This window comes from Aphelocoma coerulescens, chromosome 3 (assembly GCF_041296385.1).
Source record: "Aphelocoma coerulescens isolate FSJ_1873_10779 chromosome 3, UR_Acoe_1.0, whole genome shotgun sequence".
Taxonomy (NCBI): Eukaryota; Metazoa; Chordata; class Aves; order Passeriformes; family Corvidae; genus Aphelocoma; species Aphelocoma coerulescens.
In genome coordinates this window covers 47,035,455-47,047,257 of record NC_091016.1, presented here as the reverse complement: position 1 = coordinate 47,047,257, position 11,803 = coordinate 47,035,455, and the positions used below count along the sequence as shown (strand labels likewise).

General features: G+C 39.9%; 1 long non-coding RNA gene across 2 annotated transcripts; it reads left to right on the top strand.

The window, feature by feature from the left end:
- Window positions 1-926: 926 nt before the first annotated feature.
- Window positions 927-9,196, top strand: LOC138108048 (uncharacterized). 2 transcript variants are annotated; one of them, XR_011149841.1, is made up of 4 exons: window positions 927-1,303; window positions 4,882-5,018; window positions 7,348-7,516; window positions 8,524-9,196. It is a non-coding gene; the product is annotated as an uncharacterized lncRNA (long non-coding RNA). The 2 variants fall into 2 exon arrangements; XR_011149840.1 differs by having other exon boundaries at window positions 4,882-7,516.
- Window positions 9,197-11,803: the final 2,607 nt, after the last annotated feature.

The window sequence follows — 11,803 nt, the reverse complement described above, 5'->3', positions numbered from 1 at the left end:
TATTGTTCCTAGTCAGCCCCAATTCATTGTCCATTGAAGACAAAGGCTGTCTATCCAACTCAACGGGTCCACACTGCACCCCAGGTAACATATTTCAGAAATTCTCCTGAGAAAGAGCAGGAGCATTAGCAAAGCAGCACATGAATTAAAGCAGGCTTGATCCTCTTTAGTGTATGCTCTGAGCTTGGGGCCCACTAAGAACCTTCTGATCACTTAATCTGCCTATCTGGAGGATCTGTATATATATGAGATAATCCCGGTAATCAAGAGTGTAGATAATAGCATTATTATTTTATTCCCATAAACATTTGAAAATAAATGTTTTCTTCTCCAGTGCAATCTGATAGGTAAAATTCACACACTCTGAAAAGGAAAACAGACCTGCCAGAAAACTGCGGAAATGTAATAGGAAAAAAACAAGGATAAAATATCTCAGAACGCAAAACATATTAAGTGTAAACATTTTGACTGGGTACATGTTTTCCAGTCTTCAGTTGTAATCAGAAATTACTGATAAACAACATACAGCTGATATGTTTTATGAGAGGTGTCAGAAAGCATAACCATATTTACATACTGTAGTTGTGCACCTGGAACCCTTGGACCATGACAGGCAGGAGCAGAAGGCAAAAGGAGGCTGAGGTATGGCTAAGACAGAAGCTGACAACTCCCTCTATCCAAGGGATGGGGATCTGGGAATATTGGGGCAGTGGCGGACAGGAGAGAAAGCCCGTAGCCAGAGAAGGGCAGTCCAGGTCTGGCATGCTGATGAGTGATCACAGCAGTTGCAGTCCTATTCTGGTGCCCCCCTAGAAATGCAGTATCTGCTTGAGCCCTACTTAGTCTATTATGTCACTACTAAAGCCAAATAAAAATTTTGACAACTCAAAGACAGGACTGAAGGATAGAGTGTTACTGATATAGTTCAGCTGGTAAGAGTGGAAAGTCCAGTCCTCTCACAGTACTGTAACAACAGCAAAGCAGGAGCATTAACTCCTGTTAATGGGGTGAACTGTTTTTCCTAGCCTTTGCATCTCTGAAGAAACGGACTCTTCATCTCTCCTGGCAGAATTTCCTTCTGATCAGAATTTCCTTCTGATCCTAAGGGAATTGTAGCAAGGACTAGAGGTCACTGCTATGACAAAGCATATGTTTGGGAACAGCAGTTATTGACAAGCTTCTATCCAGTGAGCACCAGAATAATCCCCTGAATCATCAAGGGAAACTCAGGTCACCTTCCATTCCACACATCTCTAACTGTGGTTTATTAATAGACTGAATACATTTGCTATTTCTACATAAGGTTAGTCTGTTCTATTGAATTTGTTTTGGGTTTATTTTGTTGGGGTTGGTTTTTTTTTTTGTTTTGTTTTGGTTTTGTTTTTTTTTGGGGGGGGGGCAGGTATTTTAAGATGAATTATGCTTATTTTTGTATCACTCTCCCCGAGAAAAACCTCTGCAGTCTAACCAATTTCCCAAACTTTTGCAACCTTGGCTCACATGGTGTAGATGGGGCTTGGAAGGGAAGAACTTCCTCTACAGCCAGGCATTCCTGTTTCTCGTTGGCTTTAAATTGAAAATCTATAATGAGGGATACACCTAGGAAGTGACTGGATTTATTTGAAAATTAACAGTGTAAACTGGCTTCTCAGAGTTCTTGCCATTAGACTACAGTGAAACATTTTGTGATAAACCACAGCACTACAGTTTGAAATTGGACTTGAAAAATCATCTACATCATATGCCATCTGCAGAGCAGGAATTACTCACCAGGAGCTCTTGAGCTACAACAAAATAAATGTATGCATTTCTGCCAGAAAGATTGTGCCAGAAAGAGCAGACTAACCAAGAAATAATTTTTGCTACACAGTACTTACACAATTGTTATCACTGTTGACCCCCAAGTGACTCAGTTTGCCTATCTTCTGGAAAAGCATTCAGGATACCAATATGATTCCTTATTCTTATTTAATTAATGGTAAAGTTTTTGGGATTTTTTACTTTATGGTTTTGGTTTCATCCACAATAAAGACAAGAGACTGTTTGCAAAATCTGGATTTTGCTTTTCAAATTCTCATGACATTCAGTGAAATCTTAATCCAGCACTATTGAAGTCAGTGGAAGTTTTGCCAATGACTTCAACTGGGAACAAGAATTTAATTATGCACTAGTGAGAGCTGTCAGCATTTGATTCCAGTACCTGTAAATACAGAACATGGGCCTAAACAGATTACAGTTGGTCCATAAATGGCAGTACCATGGACTAAACCCAACTCAGGGGTCCTTTTTTTTTGAAAGAGAAATTTTTTTCTAGAATCCAAACCCCAGGAGTTTGCCTTCCGTTTCCAAACTCTTTCCTTGATCTGCAGGAGACTAATACCCATCCTCTTTTTTCTGTAGGAGCATTTTTTGTGAATAAATTTTTTACAGATTCACAGAATATTCTGAGTTGGAAGGGACCCCCAAGAATCATCAAGCCCAGCTCTTAAGTAAATGGCCCATACAGGGATTGAACACAAAACTTTAGTGTTATTAGAATCATGCTCTCAAAACTGAGATAAATCCAGGCCACTGACTTCACAGGATGAAATAAAAAGTTGTCATTGTTCTTCTGTCTGATTCCTCCAGGCTGGCTTCCCAAGCCTGCAATCCCTTCCTCCCCAGCACCACAGGAGGATTGCTCTTATGCATGGTCTTCCTTCCCTGGGGAATCTCCACAAGCACTGTTCAGATATGTCAGGTCTTCTTTAGCATTTATTTCATTAGGAGATCGAGTCTTCCTTAAATGTCAAGTGATTGTCTGGGTTTTTTTTTGTTTTCCCAAGACAGGATGTTTACATTCCTGGCTTTCACCTGGTTTTCCAGGTTATCAAAATTTCTGTCAGGTAGGATATTACTTTTTGCTGCTCCCTGCTCTCCACACAATTATCTAAAGTGCTTTGTGTTTTCCCACACAGGGCCCACTTCTGATCTCCTCCAAACAGGTTTTAATCTGCCTGATTTAAATGGAGTTACTTCTGATTTAGTTCACTTCAGTGAGGAATCACTCCATGATCCTCTGCAGAGCTCTTTTGGGCTTCAACTTTTTAATTGTGCTGCATAATGCTTTTATCTTCCTTATGGGGCCTCCTAGCCCCAAATCCACACCGCAGCAAAAGTCCCACCATAAGTCAGTCTCCCCATCACAGAGTGAAGAGGGCAAAGAAACAGAGCATCAGGATCACAGGAAGAGGATACAGCATGGGCTCTTACCTTCCACTCTATTTTTCCTGTTGTCTGGCTTTCCTCTGCTGTAAGAATAAGAAGACAAAAGAGTTTTGCCCCAAACCCATTTCTGCTGATGCTTACACTAAGTTGAGACATTTTAATCTGTCCTGTCCACAATAACTCTGCTCATCCCATCTGGGTCTTTCACTGAAAGACTAATCTCACCTGCTCTAGCGGTATTTGTCGGTTTGTTAGAGAACAATCAAATCTACTAAAGAGATTAAAGAGGTAGTTCCAGAGACAGATGAGATACATGGAATGGTTTCTCCTGGATCCATCAATCTTGCATCTAGTTACAGTAAATCAGCACCACAGTGAACTCAATCCATTTCATGAACACATGGGCTAAGGGTTCATTTTTAGAGCCAAGAGTAGTTTATTCCCAGAAGTTAACACCCTACAAAAGAAGATGAAGCAGATGAAAGATACCAAGCTGGAAGTCAAATGTCTGTGTGCATGTTCTGTATTAAAGAAGTTTTCAATATTTGCATTTTGCAAGCCTTAAGTTAGAATAGATATTGTGGCTAAATAAATTAAGATTTAAACAGAGACACCCTATTACTAAAATCTGTATGCTTAATATCTGAGACAACCACTGAGGCTTCTTCTTTCTGTTGATTTACAAGCTAGTTTTACAATCCAGTCTCTAAAACAATACACACATTTTACTAGTATGATAAAATGCTCCTGATATTAGTATAATAAAATATTTTACTTGCAAATAATCTTATAAAAGTTTTCCCAAAGCAAGGAGCAAAATGTGGCACACATGTAGTGCAACTTCAACTAGAATTTCTCTACATAACCATTCCTGGTTCAATCCACCACCCAAACAATGATTACATCTTAGAGGAGAGATTTGACAAAATAATAGTGAATGTTTTTGAGAGGAAGAATAACAGGATAAACTGCCTGAAAATACATTCAGATAATGTAGCAAATTAAGTATTCCAGAGTTGTCTTTAAAAACATCTTGTCTAAGAAATGTTGCTGAAACTTCTTAATGAGAAATTACTAATGAAGGTGTTCTCTCTACAGGGCAGCTGAGATAAGGTCCATGAAGAGAAATATTCAGAGCCCTCCTCTGGAGGCAGGGCAATTCACTTTGAAGCCAGTTTCTGCTTCTGAGTAGACAGAGGCAGATCAGTATTTTGTTCATAGGCTCTCAATAATTGACTCCACATTCATCTGTGTAATCAGTATAAACAGCTTCATTGGCAATATCCAAGTGAAAACTCAGGTTAACTTTCCCACTCTACAAAAAAACCCCTGTACGTATCTTTTAGTGCAGGAGGCTTGGAATCAGTATCATCCATTATTGACTTTGTAGCTAACTAATGGCTTTGCACAATGTTAGCATTACTAGTATGAATATAGCTAATGGATATTAACATGATGTGAAAAAGTGGTCGTTAAAACACTGTAAAATGCATTTGGTTAATAATTAGCAGCTCTGAAAGCCTAACTTCTTAACTAATGCATTTATTTCACATATTTATAATTGCAAAATTATATGTACTCACTTTTATAAATTATAGTTTCAAAAGAAATGTGCTCAGTATAATTCAAATATACATTTTTAGGCTTCCTTTCTTTCTGTTTTGCACTTTACAGAAAGTGCAAAGGAAGAAGAGTTCAGCAGAAACTCAGTGATGGCAAGTAAGCAGATGGAACTCCTGGAAAAAAGCATTCCCCAAACAGGAAAATCAAAATGCCACATGGAAATACTGTGTTCTAGCGTGGACTCCAAGGTACCCAGTCCTCTCTGTCCCAAGCGTTCTCTCTTGGAGAAGCCACTCAATTTACTGATGTGCTCAGGATCTGCTGGATGAGCATCATGCATCAATAATAAGCTTCATCAAAAGTTTAGCTTCAACACAGAGGCTTTTACGTAAAAAAAAAAAAGTGCTTCCATTCTCAAACACCATAATGGTGGAGATCCAGTTTCCTGCTACAGGGAATCTGCAAGGAAGTGGTTGAATTTATCATGTCCTAGGGGGGAAAACACTCAAACTAATAACACCCGGAATAGCTATCAAAATAAACAACAACAGAAATCTAGATGAGATAAGCATAAAAAACAGAACTGAAAGAGGAGAGTTAGAGGAGAGTAAGGAGATGAAATCCCCTTAGCAAGGCCTTGACTGGAAAAAAAGGAAAAAATTTCAACAAATATCTGCTACACCTTCATATTGATTTTTGATTTTGACCAAACTAGAAATGTAGTTACTTTTTTTTAGTTTATGAGTGGGACACGTGAGACCTCATGAAATCCCTCTGCCAGCTGCAGCAACACTCTTGAGGACCTCAAGCAGAGGTCTACTGACTCCCTGGATGGTTTCTGTCCAAGTTACACGACCCCTTGGTAAGGAGTGGTCAGCCCAAGCACAGTAAGGCCTGGCAGTTGTGGCTGTTTAACTCGAACTGCCCAAGGAGAGAGGCTTCAGCTTGGCTCATCTAATCCTCTGTGCCTCTGACACTGCCTTCACCCCAGCATAGAGGGGCTGCTGCTGTGTTGGCTGGGGCAGAGTGTGCTCCTGAGCTGCTCCATGGCATGCCAAGGCTGCTTATATTTGTATATCATGAGCACAGAGACCCTCTAAGTGGAGGTTTTCCCCTGTTTGTCACAACATCCTTTACACAACTCTTTGGGTTCCTGTGGAAAAAAAAAAAAATCTCCTCAATGCCTTATTGAGTTCATTTGAAATTCCAAAACTAATGAGGCTTTTGTCTCCCTCTTAACCTAAGAGCTATTGTTACCTCTAAAAATAAAAGAGATAATCTGTTAAAGAGCTAAAAATACTGAGCTCTGAGAGCCTTTTCAGACCTTTACATAGAAGATGATTGACACTCTTGCACCTTTAATCTTCACAAAGAAAACGGTGAGGCAGGAGCTCCTATGCCCACCTCACCTCTTTCATCAGCTGTCTGCCAGTTGTTCTTCCACAGCCTGAATTGATCTAGCACAGTCTGGGTAGAAGGTTTGTGCTCAGAAAGCGGTATTCATGAAGAATCTACAGCAATCACCCAAGGGTGCTTGGGCAACATTGTTTTAGGAAAGAGCTGTGTATTTTTTTTTTTAGTAGGAAAAGCAGAGAATGCTTTCAGATAGGAATGCCAAGAAGTCCAGCTATGTGCCACCTGCCCAAATCCCCATGGCTCCAGCACAAACAAAAGCTTTCCTGGAACACAGTAGGATGAGGGGTGCAGGCTGGGTAAGTCATTGCATGCTTTGAATTGAACAGGACAGCAAAAACAATTAGACCTAGTTACCAGTAGCAAAAGAAAAGCTGTCCTGTTTATCATAAAGAAGTCTTGAATAGTCACAATGCAGTGAGCAAAACTGTCCATTTTCCAAAGCTTACTGGTCAAAACAGACAAACATTTGCCTCACTTTCCTAACTGCAAAGTTGTGTTGCATGGCCACAGCAAGTTGTTGGCAGAGGCAGGACTACAGGGGTGAGTCTGAGCGAAGAGACGAGAAGTTGCCCCGTGGCAGACATGACACACTCCAGCTGGCTCCACCAGACCCACTGCAGGACACTGAGCCCATCAGGTGGTGCCTCTGTGATAAGATAACACAGAGAGAGAGGAGAACTAAAAGGAATGAGAAACAGCAGAGAGAACATCAAGGTCAGAGGAGGAGCAGGTACACCTGAAGGAACTGCAGCCCATGGAGTGCCCAGGAAGCAATAGATATTTCCTGAGGGACTGCAGACTGTAAGAAGAATCCACATCAGAGCACAGGGAAAGTGTGAGAGGAAAAGAGTAGGAGAGAGAAATCACTAAACCTCTATGTTCTGACCATAACTGCCCCCCTGCCCCTGCATCACCTGGGGAGCATGTACAGGAGTCTGGAGAGGAGAAGAGAGGGGAGAGAAAGGAAGGGGACAGGAGGCTATATCTTTGTATTTCTTTGCGTCTTACAGCCAGATTCTATTCTAATTGGCAATAAATTAAATTAATTTTCTCCAAGTCAAGTCTGTATTGCCTACAACAGTAATTGGTGAGAAATCTCCCTGTCTTTATATTGACTTATGAGCTTTCTCATCCTATTTTCTCCCCATGCCCCACTGAAAGGGGTTATGAGTGAGAAGCTGGATGGCAATTTGGGTGTTTGCCAAAGCTAACCCACCACAAAAGTGAACCCATCACAATGTGCCAAAAACTCAGCAGTACATGGACTTTCTTGGCCTGGAGCCTCTGCAAGAGGATGTATTTGATTCCATCAAAGGAAGTACTGGGAAAGGTAAGAGCTACTTCAGAGTTCATCTACAGACATAATACAAATACACAAATAAAAAGATTATTGCCTAGGGGAAATACCAGTTTCAGCTCTTGCTAATCATTTGGAGGAAGAGAAGGTATCTGAATAATCCCTGAATCCTCAGTCCTGCTGTCCTTTTTGTTAGAAACAAAAAGGAGAGTGGAGGACACTTGAAGATTCTCCAGCAATGATACCTTGTAGAGGTTCTTTTTGATTCTAAAAATATTTTGTTTACTGCAAGTTGTTCTTTCAAACAAAAGATGCAAACCTGCTTCCAAGTCCTGATTTAATTTCAGTGGGCATGTAAGGATATAGCAAGCTTTCCTGGCTCTAACTACAATGGGGCATTTTGGTCATTTTTCTCCCAGCAGATGCATAATGCTGAATGCTCTTTATATGGCCAGCTGCATTAAGCTACTTTTAGTCTACAGTCTTTGAAATGTGAACAAGTCTTTTTCCTGGGTTCTGAATTCTTATGACACGTTTTCCATAACTTGCAGTACGCAGAGGAATGTCCTTCCACTTCTTCAACCTCTTTGACAACAAAAAGGCTGCAATGGGGAGGACAGCAAAGGAAGAAAGATTCCTTCCCCTAAACACTCATTCTGGGGAGTGAGGAGAGACTGAGAGGACATTTCTATTGTCCAGCAGACTGCTTGTGCTGCAGAACTATTTCCAACACATAGAATTCCCCAAGCCTGTACAAGGTGCCATAAATTAATCTCTAACTCATTTGTACTCTAGGATGTTTCCATCCATTTAGGCTATCAAGGGATTTGCTATGCTACCAGTGTGTCATTATAAAGTCCTTTAAAATATTTCAATCCTGTTTTAAACTTAGACTCCTCAAAGATCTTTAACTGTGTGGTATAAATTTATGAAGACCATATGAAAAATGTCAAGCTCATGATAAAAGTCAGAGATAATCTAGAAAAAAAAAATAAATGGACTACAAATTAATCTTCAATGTTTCTGTCTGTTCCCACTAGAAGAAATATCTCCAGCAGTGCCCCCAGGACAAATCTCCTGACAGAATCAGGCAACCTACCTCACGTCTCTGTGAATATTCTGAAGTCAATGGTCACTTCCACAAAATCCAGCATTAAAGCCTCTTCAACATGATCCTGTCAAGTTTTACACGATGCACGGGGTTTGGTCAAAGACCAAACTGTCTTTAAAAAATCTGGGTTGTTTCTGCAGGTCATGTTCTAACTGGAGGAGCTCTGCCTTTTTGACCAACACCAACTCAATGGCAAATCTTGTCTAAGGCTGAGCACCAGAGCTGTGCCTTTTTGCGACGGAAATTCAAATCAAGTTTTGGTTGTTCGCAGTTGACGGACTGTGTTGCACTTGTGCAGGAGTTGTAACATACCAGCTATGACCTCCTGTTTAAACCTACTTTGGGTAGTTGTACTCCAGCTAGTCATGCTCCCTACCATCTCAAACCAACAAAATAATCTCCATACTTGAGGACACTGCTGTGGGTTGACAAAACAATTGTTCTGGCTACTACCAGTATTGCTACCTGACACACATGGAAAAGAACATTTATAGATGTTTTGAAAGTGCAGGATATTGGTCAGTGTATAATTATTTCCAAATCTAGGATCAACACTATTTCTATTTCTATTGTGCTATCAGAATTGTAATAAAGATTAAATCACTCACTGAAGTTGCACTTTACTAACATTGTAACCTGGGCTTTGTAATCAAACAGAAAAAAATAATTCTGGCTTGCTTCTCATATCCTCAATCTGATGATGATTTAGGACAAAAACTTCAGTTCTACAGAATGGGAATGCATTTCCTCAAACTCGTTTCTTATCTCCCAAATCAAATATTTGTTCTCGTACATGAATCATGCAAATCCCTTGTTTTCCTGATTCATTCCCCGTGGACTTCTCTCCATTAAAGGAAGCTTAGATGGGGTGGACAGGACACTTACAGTACTTCTAGAGCAGCAGAGCAGGAGCCTTTCCTCAATTGGTTACTGAAATTTCCATGAGCTTGTCCTCTAATAGCAGGTCTGTTGAACATGAGTTGACACATGTCCTGTAGTGTCACCCTTTACAGCTGTCCTGAGTCTTCTAGGACATTCTTTGCTGGCCTTCAGGTCCTCTTTAGACCAACTTCCAGGCTCACATCAGAGGAATACTGTTCTTTCTCTTTCTCTCTCCAACTTATGATTTTTAAGGCCATCCATTTCACTTTGCATTTGACATGAAGGCAAGGAAGTACATTTTAAAAAACACCTATTGGGAAAGTAATAAAAGCCTTGAGCTATTAAATTCATACACGTTTTTCCTTAGCCTTTGCCAAGTTATGTGCAATAAAACAATTTGACTGTCCTTGACCACACTTGATTGTTGACTATCAGAGTAGCATAAGATATCCCTCAGACAGTCTGATTACATTATGCAGTGAGATTATATTAAATGTGTCCTACATTTTTGGCTCGGACGATGGCTAACCGTGAAGATAGTGAAGCCTTTGATTGTGAGATATTTCCTTTCTCCATCCTATTTAAGAGTATGATCTTCTGCAAATTCTTAATAAGATCTCCTGACAGCTCACATTTATTGTTTTCTTTAGCCTACATTTGTGTGTAGCTTATGTGAGCAAACCTGCCCCAGAGTGACCCATGCTCCAAAACAAACTGTTTAAAACATCATGCTGCTGGCTCTGTGAAACAGAGTCATTTCAATGGGCTTGCTCAGTGACAAAAATCCATTTCACATCTTCCCTGGCCCAAGTCATTTTCATTTAATCACTCAACAGAGTGCAAAGGGCTTATATGATGCATCCCGAGGAAAGGAGCGCATACTTATACCCTTCTTGATTTTTATTTTTTAGATGCTTTTATAAAAATAAGCCAAGCCAGCTATAACAAAAAGATCTTTCATTTGACATTCATCATTCACATTCATTTGTCATTAAGTTAGTGACATTGAGAACAATCTCTGGCTCAAAAAATAAAGTAAAATTCACCTTAATAACATCCGCAAAAAAATTGTTTCCCTGCTACAAGGTCTACATGCATGTTCAACTGTGGGACCCAAACCATAGAAGGTGTAGACGTACTTCTGATTTTGAAAGACAGAAAAACAAAATTATCTTCTTGTGCTGATGAAAAACTCAGTGAATTATTTTTTTAAATTTTTTAATTTTTTTTTTTTTTGAGATATGGTCTTCAGGGAATCTGGGAATCTTCATTCATGACCAGCAAAGAAAAATAGCAGCAATGCTGAAGATGCACACAGAAATTTGAAAAGGCCAAGCCAGATTCACCTTGGAGTTTGTTGGAGATATTCTCTGATAAAGGCCATCATAGAGGAATTATGAGAGAGAATTTATGAGGGCAAAAAGTAGCTCTCCCCCTACCACTGCCATGCATACCTTCCTCAAGTCATACTTACAGACATCTAAAAGGGCCAAGACATTCTGGAAAGTGGGCAGTGTCTGCTGAAGAAAGAGTTCCAAGGGAAAAACAATGTATAGAGCATATAAATTCAGTCCATAAATTCAGCACATTCCTCTATAGAAACTTCCCATAAAACTTTGAAAGTTATTGCTACTGAGAAGATGTGACAGGACAACAAACCTCTGGCTTCCCAGAGGATGTCCCAAGTAATCCATCAGTCTCCTTTGGACAAGAAAACTTACTTTACAGCTTCCCATACTGACATTATGACCTGACCTACTGGAATGACTGAAAATTTTCCTGTTGACCCCAGTGTTTACCAAAGGGCCTCCTATCTTCATTGACATATTCCTGTTAATAAATCTTGCAAGCACAGTGTTATTTTCATTTTACCAAGGAAGAAGTCAAATGAAGGTTTTTGGTCAAAGGTATAGAGACTGTCCTTGCCAGGGCTGGATTTTGGAAGGTTAGTCACTCTTCATCTCATCTTCAAGTGAGCCGAAGCTCTTTTCTCAACAACTTTTCTAAAATCAGTGCAATATTAAAAGCAAAAGGTAGCAGAGGACATCTCTCTTGACAGCACCCACTTCAGTAATGGATGTATTGATAACCTAAAAAAACCAATTTTTTTAAAAAATCCCTCTAGGTCCATTCATCTCTGGTGTGTCTTCCTTACTTTCTTGCCTGGAGTTCAGTCATATAAAAGTAAGTGGAAATTAAACTAATAAGTTTAACAAATCCAGCATAAATGGTGGCTTGGCTGTTTACATTTTGACTGGAAGTGATCAGTCTTTAATGCCATAATGTCTGAGAATCAGCTGGAAAGACAGGGAGGATTTTCTGCCCAC